Here is a 26,798-nt window from a genome sequence, read left to right on the forward strand (position 1 = left end):
AGAGAAAGAGAGCGAAAGAGAGAGAAAGAGAGGAGAGGAAAGGAAAGATGAGAGAAAGAGAGAGAAGGTGAACGGGAAACAGAAAAGAGGAGAGAAAGAAAGAGAAAGAAAGAGAGAGAAAGAGAGAGAAAGAGAAAGAGAAGGGAGAGAGAAGGGAGAGAGAAGGGAGAGAGAAGGGAGAGAGGGAGAGAGCAGGACAAAAGGGGGGTAAAGAATGACAGACTGTCCCAATAGATCAGGGCGGCTCAGAGTGTCTGCTGCCCCTCCCCCCCCCCTCCATCTGTCCCCCTGCCCCGACTACTTCCCCTCTCCACCCTCCAAGCATTGTGTCCCCCATCATAAAAGCTTGTGGCCAGCCTAACTGGATGCAGTCAGTGGTAGCCTGGTAAATGACACTGCATCAGCAAGCAAAACATTGGGGGGGGGGGAGGGGGAGGCCTAAATGATACCAAACACTTCCTGAACTCTACCTTTACAGCTTCCATGTCTAGGGGAAATCCTAAGGCTGTGTGCACCTGCCCTGCCAGTCATTCACCTGCTAGCTAGTTAGATATTTCCTCTCTTCCCCTCAGCTCAAAACAGCAGGCAAACACATCCTGTTTCAGTTAGCACAGCTGGAGTAGAGACAATGTGTGTGTGCCTGTCTGCGTCTGGGGAGGTCTCAACACCAACATCAAACACACTGGGAAAAGGCCAATGTTCGTTCAGCCAAGATGCAATACTAACTGAAAGTTAAAAAGGTTCAACCATTAGATGGGCAGGGAGGATCTAGCCTGGACCCCTGGACCAAAATACATTGTGCTTCATTTGATTTCAACTGATGAAAGGTATTGCAGACCACCCTGGATGTTGCTTTAGGGCCTTTGCTTAATGCTTAACCTAATATTGCCAAGGAAATACTAGCCTGAGCACTGCAACTAAAAACAAACAAACCGACAGAGACACTAGCCTGAGCACTGCAACTAAAAACAAACAGACAAACAGGCAGAGACACTAGCCTGAGCACTGCAACTAAAAACAAACAAACCGACAGAGACACTAGCCTGAGCACTGCAACTAAAAACAAACAAACCGACAGAGACACTAGCCTGAGCACTGCAACTAAAAACAAACAGACAAACAGGCAGAGACACTAGCCTGAGCACTGCAACTAAAAACAAACAAACCGACAGAGACACTAGCCTGAGCACTGCAACTAAAAACAAACAAACCGACAGAGACACTAGCCTGAGCACTGCAACTAAAAACAAACAAACCGACAGAGACACTAGCCTGAGCACTGCAACTAAAAACAAACAGACAAACAGACAGAGACACTAGCCTGAGCACTGCAACTAAAAACAAACAGACAAACAGACAGAGACACTAGCCTGAGCACTGCAACTAAAAACAAACCGACAGACAGAGACACTAGCCTGAGCACTGCAACTAAAAACAAACCGACAGAGACACTAGCCTGAGCACTGCAACTAAAAACAAACAAACAGACAGAGACACTAGCCTGAGCACTGCAACTAAAAACAAACAAGAGACTAGCTTGAGCACTGCAACTAAAAACAGACAGAGACACTAGCCTGAGCACTGCAACTAAAAACAAACCGACAGAGACACTAGCCTGAGCACTGCAACTAAAAACAAACAAACAGACAGAGACACTAGCCTGAGCACTGCAACTAAAAACGAACAAGAGACTAGCTTGAGCACTGCAACTAAAAACAGACAGAGACACTAGCCTGAGCACTGCAGCTAAAACAAACAGACAGACACACAAGCCTGAGCACTGCAGCTAAAAACAAACAAAACAAGCAGACAGACACACAAGCCTGAGCACTGCAGCTAAAACAAACAAACGACTCGCCTGAGCACTGCAACTAAAACAGACAGAGACAAGCCTGAGCACTGCAACTAAAAACAAACAGACAGAGACACAAGCCTGAGCACTGCAGCTAAAACAAACAAAACAAACAGACAGAGACACAAGCCTGAGCACTGCAGCTAAAACAAACAAAACAAGCAGACAGACACACAAGCCTGAGCACTGCAGCTAAAACAAACAAAACAAGCAGACAGACACACAAGCCTGAGCACTGCAGCTAAAACAAACAAAACAAGCAGACAGACACGCAAGCCTGAGCACTGCAGCTAAAACAAACAAAACAAGCAGACAGACACAAGCCTGAGCACTGCAGCTAAAACAAACAAAACAAGCAGACAGACACAAGCCTGAGCACTGCAGCTAAAACAAAGTAAAATAGACAGAGACACTTTCTGGTTGACTCGCTCATCAAAGGTGTTTAATCTCAATCTGTCTGGGACAGATCCCTCAGAACCATCAAAATGTCTCCTCACACACACCCACACACCCTCACATTTCAAAGCAGGTACCTGAGTCACAGTCCAGACTGTATTGTTCTCTAGTGATGTGATACACACTGGTTCACTGAGAGTTTGTCTGTCTGCGTCTGGCTTCTCTGTGCTGTAATTACCACTGGCTGCTCAACTCAAGTCATTGTTTGATTTGTCTGACAGAAAGTGGATAGTGCTGTCTGAGACATCATTCTTTCTGTGTGTGTGTGTAGTCTTGGCAGATGGGGACAGATGGACAGTGTTGCCTGTCTGCCCTGCCTGGTAGCTCCAGCGTGTACCATCACCATACCTCATTCATCCAGAACCAGGAGGGTTTTGTGTGACGATTCCCCAGTGTATGTGGGCACCGGGTCATCTGCATTTTTGGCTTGTTGACTGCTTCTGTGTCCAAGCAGAGGGCATCATGGGTATTGTGCGCGTGTGTGTGTGCTGTGCCAGGTCTGGTCGTGGTATTAAGTGTGAGTGCCCCAATAGTGGTCTCCACGCTCCCTCCATGCGCTGAGTGGGTGCGGGGCTTTTAGTGTGTGTGTGTGTGTGGTTAGTCAGCCCAGAGGAATGTGCTGCGGCTGGTTGCTGGGGCCTTGGGGAGGGTGTGGGCTGCTGTTTGGTTAGCAACTGCTGCTCTGTGTGGAGGCGGCAGGGTTAGGTTATATTAGTGAGAGAAAGCTCTACTCTGCTTTGCCTGACCACTATCGGTGGGGGAGAAGAACAGAGAAAGCTCTACTCTGCTTTGCCTTGGCCTGACCACTATCTGTGGGGGAGAAGAACAGAGAAAGCTCTACTCTGCTTTGCCTTGGCCTGACCACTATCTGTGGGGGAGAAGAACAGAGAAAGCTCTACTCTGCTTTGCCCTGACCACTATCTGTGGGGGAGAAGAACAGAGAAAGCTCTACTCTGCTTTGCCTTGGCCTGACCACTATCTGTGGGGGAGAAGAACAGAGAAAGCTCTACTCTGCCTTGGCCTGACCACTATCTGTGGGGGAGAAGAACAGAGAAAGCTCTACTCTGCTTTGCCTTGGCCTGACCACTATCTGTGGGGGAGAAGAACAGAGAAAGCTCTACTCTGCCTTGGCCTGACCACTATCTGTGGGGGAGAAGAACAGAGAAAGCTCTACTCTGCTTTGCCTTGGCCTGACCACTATCTGTGGGGGAGAAGAACAGAGAAAGCTCTACTCTGCTTTGCCTTTGCCTGACCACTATTTGTGGGGGAGAGGGACACTAACTCCTCATACAGACAACAAACCTGCTTTGTGTCCTATTGGCCACGACTACAACCACGACTACCAGCACCACCATACTGAACAAAAATATTAAACGCAACAATTTCAACGATTTTACTGAGTTAGCGTTCATATAAGGAAATCAGTCACTTGAAATACATTGATCTGGATGTCACATTTAAAAATATATTTAAAAATAATAATATTGAACCTAAATTTAAGTAGGCAAGTCAGTTAACCTCCCTGGGCCAGTGGAACGCTTGCTTCCCACCTAGTCAACAGCCAGTGGAACCGCGTGGCGCGAAATACAAATACCTCATAAATGCTATAACTTCAATTTCTCAAACATATGACTATTTTACACCATTTTAAAGACAAGACTCTCGATAATCTAACCACACTGTCCGATTTCAAAAAGGCTTTACAGCGAAAGCAAAACATTAGATTATGTCAGGAGAGTACCCTGCCAAAAATAATCACAGCCATTTTCAAAGAAAGCATATATGTCACAAAAACCAAAACCACAGCTAAATGCAGCACTAACCTTTGATGATCTTCATCAGATGACACTCCTAGGACATTATGTTATACAATACATGCATGTTTTGTTCAATCAAGTTCATATTTATATCAAAAAACAGCTTTTTACATTAGCATGTGAAGTTCAGAACTAGCATACCCACCGCAAACTTCCGGTGAATTTACTTAATTACTCACGATTAACATTCACAAAATACATAACAATTATTTTAAGAATTATAGATACAGAACTCCTTTATGCAATCGCGGTGTCAGATTTTAAAATAGCTTTTCGGCGAAAGCACATTTTGCAATATTCTGAGTAGATAGCCCGGCCATCACGGCTAGCTAATTTGACACCCAGCAAGTTTGGCCCTCACCAAACTCAGATTTACTATAAGAAAAATTGGATTACCTTTGCTGTTCTTCGTCAGAATGCACTCCCAGGACTTCTACTTCAACAACAAATGTTGTTTTGGTACAAAATAATCCATAGTTAAATCCAAATACCTCCGTTTTGTTCGTGCGTTCAGGTCAGTATCCGAAGGGTGACGCGCGAGCGCATTTCGTGACAAAAAAATTCAAAATATTCCATTACCGTACTTCGAAGCATGTCAAATGCTATTTAAAATCAATTTTTATGAGATTTTTCTCGTAAAATAGCGATAATATTCCAACCGGGCAACGTATTCGTTCAAAGACTGAAAGAAAAACATAGAGTCCTCTCGTGGACGCGCACTCCAGTGTCATTGTGTCATTGTTCCTTGCCTGACCACTCACAAAAACTCCTGCTGTTTTTCGCCCAGAGACTGCAGAGACGTCATTCCACTTTCTGGCGCCTTAGAAAATGTCACGTTACAGCAGAGATGCTGTATTTTTGATAGAGATGCCACAGAAGGAGAACAAATTGTCAGACAGGGCACTTCCTGTATGGAATCTTCTCAGGTTTTGGCCTGCCATATGAGTTCTGTTATATTCACAGACACCATTCAAACAGTTTTAGAAACTTTAGAGTGTTTTCTATCCAAATCTACTAATTATATGCATATTCTCGTTTCTGGGCAAGAGTAGTAACCAGTTTAAATCGGGTACGTTTTTTTATCCGGCCGTGCAAATACTGCCCCCTATCCCCAACAGGTTAAGAACAAATTCTTATTTACAATGACGGCCTAGGAACAGTGGGTTAACTGCCTTGTTCAGGGGCAGAACGACAGATTTGTACCTTGTCAGCTCGGGGATTCGATCTAGAAACCTTTTGGTTACTGGCCCAACACTCTAACCACTAGGCTACCTACCGCCCACATGACTGGGCAGGGGCACATCCATAGGCCCACCCACTGGGGAGCCAGGCCCAGATAATCTGAATGAGTTTTCCACCACAAAAAGGCTTTATTACCATGAGAAATACTCCTCAGTTTCATCAGCTGTCCGGGTGGATGATTGATCTTGATAATCCATCCACCTGACAGGTGTGGCCTATCTTGGCAAAGGAGAAATGCTCACTAACAGGGATGTAAACAAATGTGTACAAAACTGGAGAGAAATAAACTTTTTGTGTGTATGGAGAATTTCTGGGATATTTTATTTCAGGTCATGAAACCAACACTTTACATGATTCGCTTGTATTTTTCAGTACTTTCCATGTTGTGTTTATATATATTTTGTCAGTACTTTACATGTGCGCGCCAAGGTTACTGTTTGTTTTTCTAAATTTTAATTCGTAAATCTGTTTCAGATCGTTTTTAGACCTGATTTGATTTTTGATTTAGTTTGGTTTAAAAATATTTTCTCTTTTATTTTCTATTATTTAGTGTTAGGGACAGAAAGCATGCTGGGAGGCTAGGAGACATGTTGTATAGTGTTTTGGGGGGGGATGTCGCTTCTTGCAATGGGGGGGGGGATCAGTTCAAATTATAAAGTCAAGCTCAATGTAACTTATATGGTGGAATGAAACTCTCACCCATGCTGACAACAATCCAATGCTTTTTAACTTGTCAGAGGCTGCAGATCCGCAGGTAAACGCCCCCCCCCCCCCCTGGATTCTGCTTCCCCCAGAGCTGAAGATCCCAATCTCTGGGTTTCTTTACCTCTACTTTATACCCACATTGCTGTGGTCACTCTCCCTTCACATTTCTCACTGTCAAATCGTGAATGAAAATTCTTCAAGTTTTACCAGTGAAATGTCCATGCAGCATCTGCATATTAACCATGTGATCTCAATCACTTTCATGGGAATATTCCTTCAGATCAACTTGAGTTATACAGTGTCTTTTTGAATTAAGTACAGTGAGCAAATTTTGGAGCAGATTGTGTTAAAGAGGCATAGCCTAGTGACACACTGTTGAGTTTTGGCAACATCCTGAAATATCATAAGAAATTAGGTGGCGTTTGTCTTACAGTAACTTTATACTATGCAATTACATTTGGCAGGGGCGGCAGGTAGCGTTGGGCCAGTAACCGAAAGGTCACTGGTTTGAATACCGGAGCCAACAAGGTGAAAAACCTGCCGCTGTGCCCTTGAGCAAGGTAATTAATCCTAATTGCTCCAGGGGTGCTGTACAACGGTGACCCGGGCCATGACCCCATTCCCTGTGGGGGTGTGTCTCAGGGGGAGTTGGGATATGCAAGAAACACATTTCCAAAACACACTTGTGTGTAACAGGACAAATATAAGCACCCTACAAATAATACATTTTTATTCATTTCTGTTATGAAGAATACTATCACTATGTGATCTTGCAGACTTTGATCTCACATCATTAAAGGAGCACCATTCACCAGAGTAGCCTGTTCTCTACGAGTAGAGACGGTGTTAAGTAGAGTACCGCACATGAGCAGAAGCTTCGGGACCTTTAGCGTTCAGGAAGAGGAGTCCCGAAAAGTCAAGACCCGCAGCAACAGTTTCAACTATAGTAGTACGTGTTAGAAGACTGACGTTAGCTACCTAGACAATGTTTTTCCATGTTAGCTAGCGATGCCTCGGGACAAGCTAGGCCTCGGGACAAGCTAGGCCTCGGGACAAGCTAGGCCTTTTTGAAACGTCTCCATCTCCTGGCTGCATTTACCCACCAGATTCAGCAGCTTGAAAACCACATTAGATTTTTAGATTTTTTTTTTTTAGATCAACATAATTCATGATGGTTTATATTTTAGCTTTGTTCGTTTTTGGAGTCAAAGTTAATATCATGACATACTTTCTCTAATAGAGACCAGCACCCACGCTTCTATTGATGTACAACAGCACTGTAGACCACTTGTGGTGGGGAAACCAATCTTTTGTTATCAGCTCAAGTTCCTCCCTCTGTTCTTCCTGCTCCCATCTCTCTCCCTCCCCACTTCCTCTCCCTTAGTGTTGTCACAATACCAGAATTTTGACTTTGATACCGATACCAGGTTAAGTAACAATACTCTTTACCAAAACAATACTACAGTAAATAAATAAGGCATATGACTCAGTGAAACCCGGAGCACAGTACAGAGAGCGTGGTGAGTTAGCGTAGCTTAGCTAGCTCATCAGCTGTGAGGATAGTGATGAGGCGCTGGGGAATGCATGTGTCAGCCAGGAGAGCTCCGCCATGACCACCTCGACAGGCCTGAGCAAGCAGCTGCTGTCAGCCCCACCACAGGGGAATAAATAGGAACAGACCTCCCGGGCAATGTGGGCCGTTATTCAGGGGCAGGAAGTCCCCCTAAACACTGCTCTAGGATCAGCTTTCCCCATTCCAGTCCCAGCATTGACTATATGACACTGGTCTGTGACAAGGGCTTTTGCACTACAGCCAGGGTATTAGGGAGATATTAGCATGTTATACTTCCGGACGGATATCTTCAGCGCTACAAGCCTGGCTAAGAGGACATTCAATTGACTGAAGAATGCACAACACTTGTGATGGTCAAACAAGAATGTGGGAGTGGCTGATTAGCTAAATATATCCAACTTTAGCCCACACCACCGCAGCTTGCTAACCCACAGTCCATGTCAGACAATAGTGGAGATGGGATTTTGAAAGCCGATTCATTGATAAAGATGTGAGATGTTATTTTGTTGTAGACACAAGAAGAAAAACGTGTGTATTAACTGCTGAAATTCAAGGGACAACATCACTGACATTGACTAAAGTTTCAGGCAATCACAGGTCTGCTTTGTGGTGAGGTTCTGAAATAACAACAGCGACAGCAGTAGGGACACAGAAGTTACCCAAACTTATGCATTACATACTAGTGTGGCTGCAAATAAACCAAACAGGACATGAAAGCTCTCTGAACAATAAACATGGATGAGTTTACAAACAACACATTGACTGAGCTGACAAGGAGGTGGAAGTAGATGCTAGCTTCTCAGCATTACAGTGACATGACAAGCTGACAAGGATGCAGCTGAAGAACTAGGCTAGGCCTAATTGATGGTTTTAAAGAGAATACGTTTGGGTACTGTGTAAGGGTTGAAATATGTCAAGACAGCAGTGGATGTATTGCACTGCATGGCGAAAACGACGATTCAGTCTCGCCTACGCACCACCCTAGTAGAAAGCGCCCCAGATTAAGGCCAAATTATATAACTTCGTCACTCATTTGTGTTTAGACTTTTACAGCTATCTATTGCACTATGCAGATTCGCCTCGTTTTCTGCATCATAAATATATCTACCGAGCGTAGTGTGTAGTTTGCTAGTTAGGACAGTGAACTAGAATTCGTTGTGCAACAAAAGTGGCATGTAATGATGATTGTTGAAAACAAACATGGGCAACCCTCAAAACATTCAACGCTGGCTAGCTAGCTACATTTGCTACCTAGCTATGTTTACTGTACTATGATTGCTGATGCAGACAAGAGGCAGCTCACTGTATAACTTGCTCAGTTAGCTAGCTGGCTAACGTTAGCTAGCTAGCTAGTTACCTACCCATGGTTTGTGCAGGATGCCCAAAAGCCAAACTATTCTTGAATGAGAAATATTCAATGGCTACAATATCAAATTGTTTGAGAGGAAGGGAAAGCTACAACTGGAAAGTCCAACCTAACTACATAGCCAGTTTTGTGTTTGAAAACTGTCACATTCAATCGATTCTATTCCTTGCGCAAACATTGCAATGTATGTTTCTAGTCGCCTACCTTGGTATGGTAATACATTTCGTGTTGATATTCTGTGTCGTGATGGCTTTTTCCAATTCATCCAGTTGTCCTGTTTTCTTCAACTTCTTCACCAGGCTTTTCACAGCTTTTTCACACCATTTCTCCTCCTGTCCGTTCTGTTCGCCTTTTTTCCAACCCAAAAGCCTTTTCACAATGGGGGGAGTAAAAGGCAGAATTGACATCTTGAGGTCAGTAAAGTCCTTCCAGTACTGTGGTCCTTGGTTTCGCAAGATACAGATGTAAATATGTTGTAAAACTATCCAAAGGACAAAATGAAGTGGTCGCTTGAACAACGACTTAGTTAAATGCACACAGGCTGCACAGCCAAAGTTGATGTGTAGCTAGCAGTGTTAGTGCAGCCAGAGCAGCTCTGTCTCAGCGACTACCGCACACTATTCACGTCACTAACACTCCGCCGCGAAACCTAGTTCGCTCTAGTCCATTCTAAATGCATTCTCCATCCTCGCCTAAATTAAAGCCGTAGGTGAAAACCAAAAAACATGCGTCATTTTGGACTAAGGATTTTGAATTAAAAAAAATGTAATATGGCCTCCTATGTGTTGGTATACGTGTGATTATCAACGAAGTTTGCCCAAATTCATAGTCATCCGCCGTCGTAGGCTCCGTCTGAAGTCGACTAAAAAGTCTGCTTCAAATGCAAACGCAGGACGACGACCCTCCGTAGACTCCCCACTCAGACTGCCAAGTACATCTGTGAAGCCCATAGGCTGCAGCTGACCAAAATGTGCTGCATCTGCATTGCATGGGCCCTGCCTTTCGCCCGGCCCCCCGCCCCACCGGCCCGGTCCATGGTCCCGGCCCATACCAATTGCCAACAGTTGTGATAAAAACTCCACATAACGCTTAGGGTCTGATAAATTATGTAACATTCCACAATGCATGCAGCACCATCACGTAATAAAACATAGAGGCCTATAGAAGATCAGTAGGTTCCTTTCATCAATGAGAACTGACATTGTACACAACAACCTTATGCATATTGCATAAAGTGTGTAATCTCTGCTCATTATTAGAAACAAATAACATAAACAATATTTCAGTCCAGAAGTCAGGAGAGGCTTTGCTCTTGTCTAAGCATTTGGGAAACTTTTTGAAGGGGTCCACTCCCAATGTGTTCCAGATTATTGGACAGAATCCACACAACACACCACTGAAGGACCTGTCATACTTTCCTCTCCGTAGAACACAATCTTAAAACTGTGATTGCTACAAGACTGTGGCAATCAAATACAATTGTATTTGTCACACATGCCGAATACAAAAGGTGTAGACTTTTACTGTGAGATGCTTACTTACAAGCCCTTTCCCAACAATGCAAAGTTAAACAGTAAGAAACATGTGCAAAAAAGGAAATAGTAACATAATAAAAAATAACAGTAATGACACTATATACAAGGAGTACCCGTACCGAGTCAATGTGCAGGGATACGGGGTAGGTCAGGTAATAATGAGGCTATATATAAGGAGAACCCGTACCGAGTCAATGTGCAGGGATACGGGGTAGGTCAGGTAATAATGAGGCTATATATAAGGAGAACCCGTACCCAGTCAATGTGCAGGGATACGGGGTAGGTCAGGTAATAATGAGGCTATATACAAGGAGAACCCGTACCGAGTCAATGTGCAGGGATACGGGGTAGGTCAGGTAATAATGAGGCTATATATAAGGAGAACCCGTACCCAGTCAATGTGCAGGGATACGGGGTAGGTCAGGTAATAATGAGGCTATATATAAGGAGAACCCGTACCCAGTCAATGTGCAGGGATACGGGGTAGGTCAGGTAATAATGAGGCTATATACAAGGAGAACCCGTACCGAGTCAATGTGCAGGGATACGGGGTAGGTCAGGTAATAATGAGGCTATATATAAGGAGAACCCGTACCCAGTCAATGTGCAGGGATACGGGGTAGTTCAGGTAATAATGAGGCTATAATGAGAACCCGTACCCAGTCAATGTGCAGGGATACGGGGTAGTTCAGGTAATAATGAGGCTATAAGGAGAACCCGTACCCAGTCAATGTGCAGGGATACGGGGTAGTTCAGGTAATAATGAGGCTATAAGGAGAACCCGTACCCAGTCAATGTGCAGGGATACGGGGTAGTTCAGGTAATAATGAGGCTATAAGGAGTACCCGTACCCAGTCAATGTGCAGGGATACGGGGTAGTTCAGGTAATAATGAGGCTATAAGGAGAACCCGTACCCAGTCAATGTGCAGGGATACGGGGTAGTTCAGGTAATAATGAGGCTATAAGGAGAACCCGTACCCAGTCAATGTGCAGGGATACGGGGTAGTTCAGGTAATAATGAGGCTATAAGGAGAACCCGTAACCAGTCAATGTGCAGGGATACGGGGTAGTTCAGGTAATAATGAGGCTATAAGGAGAACCCGTACCCAGTCAATGTGCAGGGATACGGGGTAGGTCAGGTAATAATGACACTATATACAAGGAGAACCCGTACCGAGTCAATGTGCAGGGATACGGGGTAGGTCAGGTAATAATGAGGCTATAAGGAGTACCCGTACCGAGTCAATGTGCAGGGATACGGGGTAGGTCAGGTAATAATGACACTATATACAAGGAGTACCCGTACCGAGTCAATGTGAAGGGATACGGGGTAGGTCAGGTAATAATGAGGCTATAAGGAGTACGAGTACCGAGTCAATGTGCAGGGATACGGGGTAGGTCAGGTAATAATGAGGCTATAAGGAGTACCCGTACCGAGTCAATGTGCAGGGATACGGGGTAGGTCAGGTAATAATGAGGCTATAAGGAGTACCCGTACCGAGTCAATGTGCAGGGATACGGGGTAGGTCAGGTAATAATGAGGCTACAAGGAGTACCCGTACCGAGTCAATGTGCAGGGATACGGGGTAGGTCAGGTAATAATGAGGCTATATACAAGGAGAACCCGTACCCAGTCAATGTGCAGGGATACGGGGTAGGTCAGGTAATAATGAGTCTATAAGGAGTACCCGTACCGAGTCAATGTGCAGGGATACGGGGTAGGTCAGGTAATAATGAGGCTATAAGGAGTACCCGTACCGAGTCAATGTGCAGGGATACGGGGTAGGTCAGGTAATAATGAGGCTATATACAAGGAGAACCCGTACCCAGTCAATATGCAGGGATACGGGGTAGGTCAGGTAATAATGAGGCTATAAGGAGTACCCGTACCGAGTCAATGTGCAGGGATACGGGGTAGGTCAGGTAATAATGAGGCTATAAGGAGTACCCGTACCGAGTCAATGTGCAGGGATACGGGGTAGGTCAGGTAACAATGAGGCTATATACAAGGAGAACCCGTACCCAGTCAATGTGCAGGGATACGGGGTAGGTCAGGTAATAATGAGGCTATATACAAGGAGAACCCGTACCCAGTCAATGTGCAGGGATACGGGGTAGGTCAGGTAATAATGAGGCTATATACAAGGAGAACCCGTACCGAGTCAATGTGCAGGGATACGGGGTAGGTCAGGTAATAATGAGGCTATAAGGAGTACCCGTACCCAGTCAATGTGCAGGGATACGGGGTAGGTCAGGTAATAACGAGGCTATATACAAGGAGTACCCGTACCCAGTCAATGTGCAGGGATACGGGGTAGGTCAGGTAATAACGAGGCTATATACAAGGAGAACCCGTACCCAGTCAATGTGCAGGGATACGGGGTAGGTCAGGTAATAATGAGGCTATATACAAGGAGAACCCGTACCCAGTCAATGTGCAGGGATACGGGGTAGGTCAGGTAATAATGAGGCTATAAGGAGTACCCGTACCGAGTCAATGTGCAGGGATACGGGGTAGGTCAGGTAATAATGAGGCTATAAGGAGTACCCGTACCGAGTCAATGTGCAGGGATACGGGGTAGGTCAGGTAATAATGAGGCTATATACAAGGAGAACCCGTACCCAGTCAATATGCAGGGATACGGGGTAGGTCAGGTAATAATGAGGCTATAAAGAGTACCCGTACCGAGTCAATGTGCAGGGATACGGGGTAGGTCAGGTAATAATGAGGCTATAAGGAGTACCCGTACCGAGTCAATGTGCAGGGATACGGGGTAGGTCAGGTAATAATGAGGCTATATACAAGGAGAACCCGTACCCAGTCAATGTGCAGGGATACGGGGTAGGTCAGGTAATAATGAGGCTATATACAAGGAGAACCCGTACCCAGTCAATGTGCAGGGATACGGGGTAGGTCAGGTAATAATGAGGCTATAAGGAGTACCCGTACCCAGTCAATGTGCAGGGATACGGGGTAGGTCAGGTAATAATGAGGCTATAAGGAGTACCCGTACCGAGTCAATGTGCAGGGATACGGGGTAGGTCAGGTAATAATGAGGCTATATACAAGGAGAACCCGTACCCAGTCAATGTGCAGGGATACGGGGTAGGTCAGGTAATAATGAGGCTATATACAAGGAGAACCCGTACCCAGTCAATGTGCAGGGATACGGGGTAGGTCAGGTAATAATGAGGCTATAAGGAGTACCCGTACCCAGTCAATGTGCAGGGATACGGGGTAGGTCAGGTAATAACGAGGCTATATACAAGGAGTACCCGTACCCAGTCAATGTGCAGGGATACGGGGTAGGTCAGGTAATAACGAGGCTATATACAAGGAGAACCCGTACCCAGTCAATGTGCAGGGATACGGGGTAGGTCAGGTAATAATGAGGCTATATACAAGGAGAACCCGTACCCAGTCAATGTGCAGGGATACGGGGTAGGTCAGGTAATAATGAGGCTATAAGGAGTACCCGTACCCAGTCAATGTGCAGGGATACGGGGTAGGTCAGGTAATAACGAGGCTATATACAAGGAGTATCCGTACCCAGTCAATGTGCAGGGATACGGGGTAGGTCAGGTAATAACGAGGCTATATACAAGGAGTACCCGTACCCAGTCAATGTGCAGGGATACGGGGTAGGTCAGGTAATAATGAGGCTATAAGGAGTACCCGTACCCAGTCAATGTGCAGGGATACGGGGTAGGTCAGGTAATAACGAGGCTATATACAAGGAGTACCCGTACCCAGTCAATGTGCAGGGATACGGGGTAGGTCAGGTAATAACGAGGCTATATACAAGGAGAACCCGTACCCAGTCAATGTGCAGGGATACGGGGTAGGTCAGGTAATAATGAGGCTATATACAAGGAGAACCCGTACCCAGTCAATGTGCAGGGATACGGGGTAGGTCAGGTAATAATGAGGCTATAAGGAGTACCCGTACCGAGTCAATGTGCAGGGATACGGGGTAGGTCAGGTAATAATGAGGCTATAAGGAGTACCCGTACCGAGTCAATGTGCAGGGATACGGGGTAGGTCAGGTAATAATGAGGCTATATACAAGGAGAACCCGTACCCAGTCAATATGCAGGGATACGGGGTAGGTCAGGTAATAATGAGGCTATAAAGAGTACCCGTACCGAGTCAATGTGCAGGGATACGGGGTAGGTCAGGTAATAATGAGGCTATAAGGAGTACCCGTACCGAGTCAATGTGCAGGGATACGGGGTAGGTCAGGTAATAATGAGGCTATATACAAGGAGAACCCGTACCCAGTCAATGTGCAGGGATACGGGGTAGGTCAGGTAATAATGAGGCTATATACAAGGAGAACCCGTACCCAGTCAATGTGCAGGGATACGGGGTAGGTCAGGTAATAATGAGGCTATATACAAGGAGAACCCGTACCCAGTCAATGTGCAGGGATACGGGGTAGGTCAGGTAATAATGAGGCTAGAAGGAGTACCCGTACCCAGTCAATGTGCAGGGATACGGGGTAGGTCAGGTAATAACGAGGCTATATACAAGGAGTACCCGTACCCAGTCAATGTGCAGGGATACGGGGTAGGTCAGGTAATAACGAGGCTATATACAAGGAGAACCCGTACCCAGTCAATGTGCAGGGATACGGGGTAGGTCAGGTAATAATGAGGCTATATACAAGGAGAACCCGTACCCAGTCAATGTGCAGGGATACGGGGTAGGTCAGGTAATAATGAGGCTATAAGGAGTACCCGTACCCAGTCAATGTGCAGGGATACGGGGTAGGTCAGGTAATAACGAGGCTATATACAAGGAGTACCCGTACCCAGTCAATGTGCAGGGATACGGGGTAGGTCAGGTAATAACGAGGCTATATACAAGGAGTACCCGTACCCAGTCAATGTGCAGGGATACGGGGTAGGTCAGGTAATAACGAGGCTATATACAAGGAGAACCAGTACCCAGTCAATCTGCAGGGATACGGGGTAGGTCAGGTAATAACGAGGCTATATACAAGGAGAACCAGTACCCAGTCAATGTGCAGGGATATGGGGTAGGTCAGGTAATAATGAGGCTATATACAAGGAGAACCCGTACCGAGTCAATGTGCAGGGATACGGGGTAGGTCAGGTAATAACGAGGCTATATACAAGGAGAACCAGTACCCAGTCAATGTGCAGGGATACGGGGTAGGTCAGGTAATAATGAGGCTATAAGGAGTACCCGTACCGAGTCAATGTGCAGGGATATGGGGTAGGTCAGGTAATAATGAGGCTATAAGGAGTACCCGTACCGAGTCAATTTGCAGGGATACGGGGTAGGTCAGGTAATAATGAGGCTATATACAAGGACAACCCGTACCGAGTCAATGTGCAGGGATATGGGGCAGGTCAGGTAATAATGAGGCTATAAGGAGTACCCGTACCGAGTCAATGTGCAGGGATACGGGGTAGGTCAGGTAATAATGAGGCTATAAGGAGTACCCGTACCGAGTCAATGTGCAGGGATACGGGGTAGGTCAGGTAATAATGAGGCTATATACAAGGAGAACCCGTACCGAGTCAATGTGCAGGGATACGGGGTAGGTCAGGTAATAATGAGGCTATAAGGAGTACCCGTACCGAGTCAATGTGCAGGGATACGGGGTAGTTGAGGTAATAACGAGGCTATATACAAGGAGAACCCGTACCCAGTCAATGTGCAGGGATACGGGGTAGGTCAGGTAATAATGAGGCTATAAGGAGTACCCGTACCGAGTCAATGTGCAGGGATACGGGGTAGGTCAGGTAATAATGAGGCTATAATGAGTACCCGTACCGAGTCAATGTGCAGGGATATGGGGTAGTTGAGGTAATAACGAGGCTATATACAAGGAGTACCAGTACCCAGTCAATGTGCAGGGGTATGAGTAGTTGAGGTAATAACAAGGCTATATACAAGGAGTACCAGTACCGAGTCAATGTGCAGGGGTATGAGGTAGTTGAGGTAATAACGAGACTATATACAAGGAGTACCAGTACTGAGTCAATGTGCAGGGGTATGAGGTAGTTGAGGTAATAACGAGGCTATATACAAGGAGTACCAGTACCCAGTCAATGTGCAGGGGTATGAGGTAGTTGAGGTAATAACAAGGCTATATACAAGGAGTACCAGTACCGAGTCAATGTGCAGGGGTATGAGGTAGTTGAGGTAATAACGAGACTATATACAAGGAGTACCAGTACCCAGTCAATGTGCAGGGGTATGAGGTAGTTGAGGTAATAACGAGGCTATATACAAGGAGTACCAGTACCCACTCAATGTGGAGGGGTACCAGGTAGTTGAGGTAATAACGAGACTATAAGGAGTACCAGTACTGAGTCAATGTGGAGGGGTATGAGGTAGTTGAGGTAATAACGAGGCTATATACAAGGAGTACCAGTACTGAGTCAATGTGCAGGGGTATGAGGTAGTTGAGGTAATAACGAGGCTATATACAAGGAGTACAAGTACCCAGTCAATGTGGAGTGGTACGGGGTAGTTGAGGTAATAACAAGGCTATATACAATGAGTACCAGTACTGAGTTAATGTGCAGGGGTACCAGGTAGTTGAGGTAATAACGAGACTATAAGGAGTACCAGTACTGAGTCAATGTGGAGGGGTACCAGGTAGTTTAGGTAATAATGAGGCTATAAGGAGTACCAGTACTGAGTCAATGTGGAGGGGTACCAGGTAGTGGAGGTAATAACAAGGCTATATACAAGGAGAACCAGTACCGAGTCAATGTGCAGGGATACGGGGTAGTTGAGGTAATAACGAGGCTATATACAAGGAGTACCAGTACTGAGTCAATGTGCAGGGGTACCAGGTAGTTGAGGTAATAACGAGGCTATATACAAGGAGTACCAGTACTGAGTCAATGTGCAGGGGTACCAGGTAGTTGAGGTAATAACAAGGCTATATACAAGGAGTACCAGTACCCAGTCAATGTGGAGTGGTACAGGGTAGTTGAGGTAATAATGAGGCTATAAGGAGTACCAGTACTGAGTCAATGTGCAGGGGTATGAGGTAGTTGAGGTAATAACAAGGCTATATACAAGGAGTACCAGTACCGAGTCAATGTGCAGGGGTATGAGGTAGTTGAGGTAATAACGAGACTATATACAATGAGTACCAGTACTGAGTTAATGTGGAGGGGTACCAGGTAGTTGAGGTAATAATGAGGCTATAAGGAGAACCAGTACTGAGTCAACGTGGAGGGGTACCAGGTAGTTGAGGTAATAACGAGACTATAAGGAGTACCAGTACTGAGTCAATGTGCAGGGGTACCAGGTAGTTGAGGTGATTGAAGTAATATGTACAGTACATGTAGGTGGGGTAACAGTGACTTGGCAATCAGTATAAATATCGGTGTGTGTGTGTATGTGTGAGTGTGCGGGGTATAGTCCATTGAGTGTGCAGAGAGTCGGTGAAAATAAAAAGAGGGTCAATGTAAATAGTCAGGGTAGATAAATGATGAACTGTTCAGCAGTCTTATGGATTGGGGGTAAAAGCTGTTCAGGAGCCTTTTGGTTCCAGACTTGGCGCACTGGTACCGCTTGCCATGCAGTAACGGGGGGTAGAGAGATAGGAGACTAGTTCTGTAGTGTACTGTTGTTATTGTGGGGGGGGTGGGGGGTGTAGAGAGAGGAGAGTAGGTCTATAGTATAGTGTTGTTATTGTGGGGGGGTGTAGAGAGAGGAGAGTAGGTCTATAGTATAGTGTTGTTATTGTGGGGGGGGTAGAGAGAGGAGAGTAGGTCTATAGTATAGTGTTGTTATTGTGGGGGGGTGTAGAGAGAGGAGAGTAGGTCTATAGTATAGTGTTGTTATTGTGGGGGGGTGTAGAGAGAGGAGAGTAGGTCAATAGTATAGTGTTGTTATTGTGGGGGGGGGGTGTAGAGAGAGGAGAGTAGGTCAATAGTATAGTGTTGATATTGTGGGGGGGGGTGTAGAGAGGAGAGTAGGTCTATAGTATAGTGTTGTTATTGTGGGGGGGTGGGGGGGTGTAGAGAGAGGAGAGTAGGTCTATAATATAGTGTTGTTATTGTGGGGGGGTGTAGAGAGAGGAGAGTGGGTCTATAGTATAGTGTTGTTAATGTGGGGGGTGTAGAGAGAGGAGAGTAGGTCTATAGTATAGTGTTGATATTGTGGGGGGTGGGGGGGTGTAGAGAGAGGAGAGTAGGTCTATAGTATAGTGTTGATATTGTGGGGGGTGTAGAGAGAGGAGAGTAGGTCTATAGTATAGTGTTGTTATTGTGGGGGGTGTAGAGAGAGGAGAGTAGGTCTATAGTATAGTGTTGTTATTGTGGGGGGGTGTAGAGAGAGGAGAGTAGGTCTATAGTATAGTGTTGTTATTGTGGGGGGTGTAGAGAGAGGAGAGTAGGTCTATAGTATAGTGTTGTTATTGAGGGGGGGGTGTAGAGAGAGGAGAGTAGGTCTATAGTATAGTGTTGTTATTGGGGGGGTGTAGAGAAAGGAGAGTAGGTCTATAGTATAGTGTTGTTATTGTGGGGGGTGTAGAGAGAGGAGAGTAGGTCTATAGTATAGTGTTGATATTGTTGGGGGGTGAAGAGAGAGGAGAGTAGGTCTATAGTATAGTGTTGTTATTGTGGGGGGTGGGGGGGTGTAGAGAGAGGAGAGTAGGTCTATAGTATAGTGTTGTTATTGTGGGGGGTGTAGAGAGAGGAGAGTAGGTCTATAGTATAGTGTTGTTATTGTGGGGGGGTGGGGGGGTGTAGAGAGAGGAGAGTAGGTCTATAGTATAGTGTTGTTATTGTGGGGGGGGGTGTAGAGAGAGGAGAGTAGGTCTATAGTATAGTGGTGTTATTGTGGGGGGGTGTAGAGAGAGGAGAGTAGGTCTATAGTATAGTGGTGTTATTGTGGGGGGGTGTAGAGAGAGGAGAGTAGGTCTATAGTATAGTGTTGTTATTGTGGGGGGTGTAGAGAGAGGAGAGTAGGTCTATAGTATAGTGTTGTTATTGTGGAGGGGTGTAGAGAGAGGAGAGTAGTTCTGTAGTATAGTGTTGTTATTGTGGGGGGGTGGGGGGGGGGGTGTAGAGAGGAGAGTAGGTCTGTAGTATAGTGTTGTTATTGTGGGGGGTGTAGAGAGAGGAGAGTAGGTCTATAGTATAGTGTTGTTATTGTGGGGGGGTGGGGGGTGTAGAGAGAGGAGAGTAGGTCTATAGTATAGTGTTGTTATTGTGGGGGGGTGTAGAGAGAGGAGAGTAGGTCTATAGTATAGTGTTGTTAATGTGGGGTGTGTAGAGAGAGGAGAGTAGGTCTATAGTATAGTGTTGTTATTGGGGGGATAGAGAGAGGAGAGTAGGTCTATAGTATAGTGTTGTTATTGGGGGGGTGTAGAGAAAGGAGAGTAGGTCTATAGTATAGTGTTGTTATTGTGGGGGGTGTAGAGAGAGGAGAGTAGGTCTATAGTATAGTGTTGTTATTGTGGGGGGTGTAGAGAGAGGAGAGTAGGTCTATAGTATAGTGTTGATATTGTGGGGGGGGTGTAGAGAGAGGAGAGTAGGTCTATAGTATAGTGTTGTTATTGTGGGGGGTGTAGAGAGAGGAGAGTAGGTCTATAGTATAGTGTTGTTATTGTGGGGGGTGTGTAGAGAGAGGAGAGTAGGTCTATAGTATAGTGTTGTTATTGGGGGGGTGTAGAGAGAGGAGAGTAGGTGTATAGTATAGTGTTGTTATTGTGGGGGGTGTAGGGAGAGGAGAGTAGGTCTATAGTATAGTGTTGATATTGTGGGGGGTGTAGAGAGAGGAGAGTAGGTCTATAGTATAGTGTTGTTATTGTGGGGGGTGTAGAGAGAGGAGAGTAGGTCTATAGTATAGTGTTGTTATTGTGGGGGGGGTAGAGAGAGGAGAGTAGGTCTATAGTATAGTGTTGTTATTGTGGGGGGGTGTAGAGAGAGGAGAGTAGGTCTATAGTATAGTGTTGATATTGTGGGGGGGTGGGGGGGTGTAGAGAGAGGAGAGTAGGTCTATAGTATAGTGTTGTTATTGGGGGGGGTGTGTAGAGAGAGGAGAGTAGGTCTGTAGTATAGTGTTGTTATTGTGGGGGGTGTAGAGAGAGGAGAGTAGGTCTATAGTATAGTGTTGTTATTGTGTGGGGTGTAGAGAGAGGAGAGTAGGTCTATAGTATAGTGTTGTTATTGTGGGGGGGGTAGAGAGAGGAGAGTAGCTCTATAGTATAGTGTTGTTAATGTGGGGGGTGTAGAGAGAGGAGAGTAGGTCTATAGTATAGTGTTGTTATTGTGGGGGGGTGTAGAGAGAGGAGAGTAGGTCTATAGTATAGTGTTGTTATTATGGGGGGTGGGGGGGTGTAGAGAGAGGAGAGTAGGTCTATAGTATAGTGTTGATATTGTGGGGGGGTGTAGAGAGAGGAGAGTAGGTCTATAGTATAGTGTTGTTATTCTGGGGGGGGTGTAGAGAGAGGAGAGTAGGTCTATAGTGTAGTGTTGTTATTGGGGGGGTAGAGAGAGGAGAGTAGGTCTATAGTATAGTGTTGTTATTGTGTGGGGGTGGGGGGGTGTAGAGAGAGGAGAGTAGGTCTATAGTATAGTGTTGTTATTGTGGGGGGGGTGTAGAGAGAGGAGAGTAGGTCTATAGTATAGTGTTGTTATTGTGGGGGGGGGGTGTAGAGAGAGGAGAGTGGGTCTATAGTATAGTGTTGTTATTGTGGGGGGTGTAGGGAGAGGAGAGTAGGTCTATAGTATAGTGTTGTTATTGTGGGGGGGGTGTAGAGAGAGGAGAGTAGGTCTATAGTATAGTGTTGTTATTGTGGGGGGGTGTAGAGAGAGGAGAGTAGGTCTATAGTATAGTGTTGTTATTCTGGGGGGGGTGTAGAGAGAGGAGAGTAGGTCTATAGTGTAGTGTTGTTATTGGGGGGGTAGAGAGAGGAGAGTAGGTCTATAGTATAGTGTTGTTATTGTGTGGGGGTGGGGGGGGTGTAGAGAGAGGAGAGTAGGTCTATAGTATAGTGTTGTTATTGTGGGGGGGGGTGTAGAGAGAGGAGAGTAGGTCTATAGTATAGTGTTGTTATTGGGGGGGTGTAGAGAGAGGAGAGTAGGTCTATAGTATAGTGTTGTTATTGTGGGGGGGAGGGGTAGATAGAGGAGAGTAGGTCTATAGTATAGTGTTGTTATTGTGGGGGGTGTGTAGAGAGAGGAGAGTAGGTCTATAGTATAGTGTTGTTATTGGGGGGGGTAGAGAGAGGAGAGTAGGTCTATAGTATAGTGTTGTTATTGTGGGGGGGTGTAGAGAGAGGAGAGTAGGTCTATAGTATAGTGTTGTTATTGGGGGGGTAGAGAGAGGAGAGTAGGTCTGTAGTATAGTGTTGTTATTGTGGGGGGTGTAGAGAGAGGAGAGTAGGTCTATAGTATAGTGTTGTTATTGTGGGGGGTGTAGAGAGAGGAGAGTAGGTCTATAGTATAGTGTTGTTATTGTGGGGGGGTGGGGGGGTGTAGAGAGAGGAGAGTAGGTCTATAGTATAGTGTTGTTATTGTGGGGGGTGTAGAGAGAGGAGAGTAGGTCTATAGTATAGTGTTGTTATTCTGGGGGGGGGTGTAGAGAGAGGAGAGTAGGTCTATAGTGTAGTGTTGTTATTGGGGGTGTAGAGAGAGGAGAGTAGGTCTATAGTATAGTGTTGTTATTGTGGGGGGGTGTAGAGAGAGGAGAGTAGGTCTATAGTATAGTGGTGTTATTGTGGGGGGGTGTAGAGAGAGGAGAGTAGGTCTATAGTATAGTGTTGTTATTGTGGGGGGTGTAGAGAGAGGAGAGTAGTTCTGTAGTATAGTGTTGTTATTGTGTTTAGGATAATGGGGGGAGGGGGAGAGGCGGGGATTTACTAGTGTAGACTGAGTATGTAATGCATCACCCTGTTATGGACTTTACAGTACTATCTCTCCTTTCTCCCATCCTCCAGCAGTATAATCTCTCCTTTCTCCCAGCCTCCAGCAGTAGTATCTCTCCTTTCTCCCAGCCTCCAGCAGTAGTATCTCTCCTTTCTCCCATCCTCCAACAGTAGAATCTCTCCTTTCTCCCAGCCTCCAGCAGTAGAATCTCTCCTTTCTCCCATCCTCCAGCAGTAGAATCTCTCGTTTCTCCCAGCCTCCAGCAGTAGAATCTCTCCTTTCTCCCAGCCTCCAGCAGTAGTATCTCTCCTTTCTCCCAGCCTCCAGCAGTAGTATCTCTCCTTTCTCCCAGCCTCCAGTAGTAGAATCTCTCCTTTCTCCCAGCCTCCAGTAGTAGAATCTCTCCTTTCTCCCATCCTCCAGCAGTAGAATCTCTCCTTTCTCCCAGCCTCCAGTAGTAGAATCTCTCCTTTCTCCCAGCCTCCAGTAGTAGAATCTCTCCTTTCTCCCAGCCTCCAGTAGTAGTATCTCTCCTTTCTCCCAGCCTCCAGCAGTAGTATCTCTCCTTTCTCCCAGCCTCCAGTAGTAGAATCTCTCCTTTCTCCCAGCCTCCAGTAGTAGTAGTGAAGTGAGTATGCACTTGTTGCTATAAGTAGTGTGGTGAAGGCAGGCATGCACACAACCTGCCCCAGCTTGTCGAGGCCAGGCTAACATAACCTAGCTCAAGCAAGATACATTTAACATTTAATGGGCAGTACTCACACACGCACACACACACACACACACATACGCACGCACAAGCACACACACCCCCACATGTGAAGGGTGTAGAATAGTCAGAGAGCGGGGTAGCGAGGGTCAGATATACAGTTGAAGTCAAAAGTTTACATACACCTCAGCCAAATACATTTAAACTCAGTTTTTCACAATTCCTGACATTTAATCCCAGTAAGAATACCCTGTTTTAGGTCAGTTAGGATCACCACTTTATTTTAAGAATGTGAAATGTCAGAATAATAATAGAAAGAATGATTTATTTCAGCTTTTATTTCTTTCATCACATTCCCAGTGGGTCAGATGTTTACATACACTCAATTAGTATTTGGTGGCATTTCCCTTAAATTGTTTAAATTGGGTCAAACGTTTCGGGTAGCCTTCCACAAGCTTCCCACAATAAGTTGGGTGAATTTTGACCCATTCCTCCTGACAGAGCTGGTGTAACTGAGTCAGGTTTGTAGGCCTCCTTGCTCGATGTAACGCCCTGGCCATAGAGAGGGGTTTTTTGTTCTTTATTTTGGTTAGGCCAGGGTGTTACATTGGGTGGGCGTTCTATGTTCCTTTTTCTATGTTTTTGTATTTCTTTGTTTTGGGCCGTTTGTGGCTCCCAATCAGGCACAGCTGAAGCTCGTTGTTGCTGATTGGGAGTCACACATAAGGAGCATGTTTTTCCTTTGGGTTTTGTGGGTAATTGTTTCTGTTCAGTGTTTCACCCGACAGGACTGTTGGCTGTCAGTTTCTTATTTTGTATTTGTATAGTGTTCCATTTTATAATTAAATATGATGAACACTAACTCCGCTGTGTTTTGGTCCACTCTCTCTCATGGCAGTCGTTACACTCGCACACACTTTTTAAATTCTGCCCACAAATGTTCTACAGGATTGAGGTCAGGGCTTTGTGATGGCCACTCCAATACCTTGACTTTTTTGTCCTTAAGCCATTTTGCCACAACTTTGGAAGAATGCTTGGGGTCATTGTCCATTTGGAAGACCCATTTGCGACCAAGCTTTAACTTCCTGACTGATGTCTTGAGATGTTGCTTCAATATATCCACATAATTTTCCTGCCTCATGATGCCGTCTATTTTGTGAAGTGCACCAGTCCCCCCTGCAGCAAAGCACCCCAAAACATGATGCTGCCACCCCCGTGCTTCACGGTTGGGATGGTGTTCTTCGGCTTGCAAGCATCCCCCTTTTTCCTCCAAACATAATGATGGTCATTATGGCCAAACAGTTCTATTTTTGTTTCATCAGACCAGAGGACATTTCTCCAAAATGTACAATCTTTGTCCCCATGTGCAGTTGCAAACCGTAGTCTGGCTTTTTTATGGCGGTTTTGGAGCAGTGGCTTCTTCCTTGCTGAGCGGCCTTTCAGGTTATGTCGATATAGGACTTTTTTTTACTGTGGATATAGATACTTTTGTACCTGTTTCCTCCAGCATCTTCACAAGGTTCTTTGCTGTTGTTCTGGGATTGATTTGCACTTTTCGCACCAAAGTACGTTCATCTCTAGGAGAAAGAACACGTCTCCTTCCTGAGCGGTATGACAGCTGCGTGGTCCCATGGTGTTAATACTTGCGTACTATTGTTTGTACAGATGAATGTGGTACCTTCAGGCATTTGGAAATTGCTCCCAAGGATGAACCAGACTTGTGGAGGTCTACAATGTTTTTTCTGAGGTCTTGGCTGATTTCATTTGATTTTTCCATGATGTCAAGCAAAGAGGCACTGAGTTTGAAGGTAGGCCTTGAAGGTACCACTCCAATTGACTCAAACAATGTGAATTACCCTATCAGACGCTTCTAAAGCCATAACATCATTTTCTGGAATTTTCCAAGCTGTTTAAAGGCACAGTCAACTTAGTGTATGTAAACTTCTGACCCACTGGAATTGTGATACAGTGAATTATAAGAGAAATAATCTGCCTGTAAACAATTGCTGGAAATATTACATTGTACATTATTCTACATTGTAGAATAATAGTGAAGACATCAAAACTATGAAATGACACATATGGAATCATAAAGTAAGCAAAAAAGTGTTAAACAAATCAAATTATATTTAATATTTTAGGTTCTTCAAAGTGGCCAGCCTGTGCCTTGATGACAGCTTTGCACACTCTTGGCATTCCCTCAACAAGCTTCATGAGGAATGCTTTTCCAACAGTCTCGAAGGAGTTCCCACATATGCTGAGCACTTGTTGGCTGCTTTTCCTTCACTCTGCGGTCCAACTCATCCCAAAAGATCTCAATTGGGTTGAGGTCGGGTGATTATGGAGACCAGGTCATCTGATGCATCACTCCATTACTCTCCTTCTTGGTAAAATAGCCCTTACACAGCATGGAGGTGTGTTGAGTCATTGTCCTGTTGAAAAACAAATGATAGTCCCACTAAGCGGCAAACCAGATGGGATGGCGTATCGCTGCAGAATCCTGTGGTAGCCATGCTGGTTAACTGTGACTTAAATTCTAAATAAATCACTGACACTGTCACCAGCAAAGCACCACCACACCATCACACCTCCTCCTCCATACTTCATGGTGGGAACCACACATGTGAAGATCACCTACTCTGCGTCTCACAAAGACACGGCGGTTGGAACCAGAACTCACAAATTTGGGCTCTTCAGACCAAACGACAGATTTCCACTGGTCTAATGTCCATTGCTCGTGTTTCTTGGGCCAAGCAAGTCTCTTCTTCTTATTGGTGTCCTTTAGTAGTGGTTTCTTTGCAGCAATTTGTCCAAGAAGGCCTGATTCACGCAGTCTCCTCTGAATAGTTGATTTTCATATGGGTCTGTTACTTGAACTCTGTGAAGCATTTATTTGGGCTGCAATTTCTGAGGCTGGTAACTCTAATGAACTTATCCTCTGAACTTATCCTCTGGAGCGGGACTCTCACCTGGAAGCTTACTACACCGGCTCTGATGCTCGTCGGATGTGGCAAGGCTTGGAAACTATTACAGACTACAAAGGGAAGCACAGCCGAGAGCTGCCCAGTGACACAAGCCTACTAGACGAGCTAAATAACTTCTATGCTCGCTTCGAGGCAAGTAACACTGAAAGAAGCATGAGAGCATCAGCTGTTCTGTACGACTGTGTGATCACCCTCTCCGCAGTTAATGTGAGTAAGACCATTAAACAGGTCAACATTCACAAGGCCTCTGGGCCAGACCGATTACCAGGACGTGTACTCCGAGCATGCGCTGACCAACTGGAAAGTGTCTTCACTGACATTTTCAACCTCTCCCTGTCTGAGTCTCTAATACAAACATGTTTCAAGCAGACCACCATAGTCCCTGTGCCCAAGAACACTAAGGTAACCTGCCTAAATGACTACCGACCCGTAGCACTCACATCTGTAGCCATGAAATGCTTTGAAAGGCTGGTCATGGCTCACATCAACACCATTATCCCAGAAATCCCAGGCCCACTCCAATTTGCATACCACACCAACAGATCCAGAGATTATGTAATCTCCATTGCACTCCACACTGCCCTTTCCCACCTGGACAAAAGGAACACCTATGTGAGAATGCTATTCATTGACTACAGCTCAGCGTTCAACACCATAGTGCCCTCAAAGCTCATCACTAAGCTAAGG

At 45.5% G+C, this 26,798-nt stretch overlaps 1 pseudogene; it reads right to left on the reverse strand.

Annotated features, from left to right (window-relative positions):
* LOC115183291 (mothers against decapentaplegic homolog 3 pseudogene) overlaps window positions 1-9,850 on the reverse strand; it is a 16,748-nt pseudogene extending 6,898 nt beyond the window's left edge.
* Between the last annotated feature and the right edge of the window lie 16,948 nt (window positions 9,851-26,798).

Source organism: Salmo trutta, unplaced genomic scaffold (genome assembly GCF_901001165.1).
Source record: "Salmo trutta unplaced genomic scaffold, fSalTru1.1, whole genome shotgun sequence".
Classification (NCBI taxonomy): Eukaryota; Metazoa; Chordata; class Actinopteri; order Salmoniformes; family Salmonidae; genus Salmo; species Salmo trutta.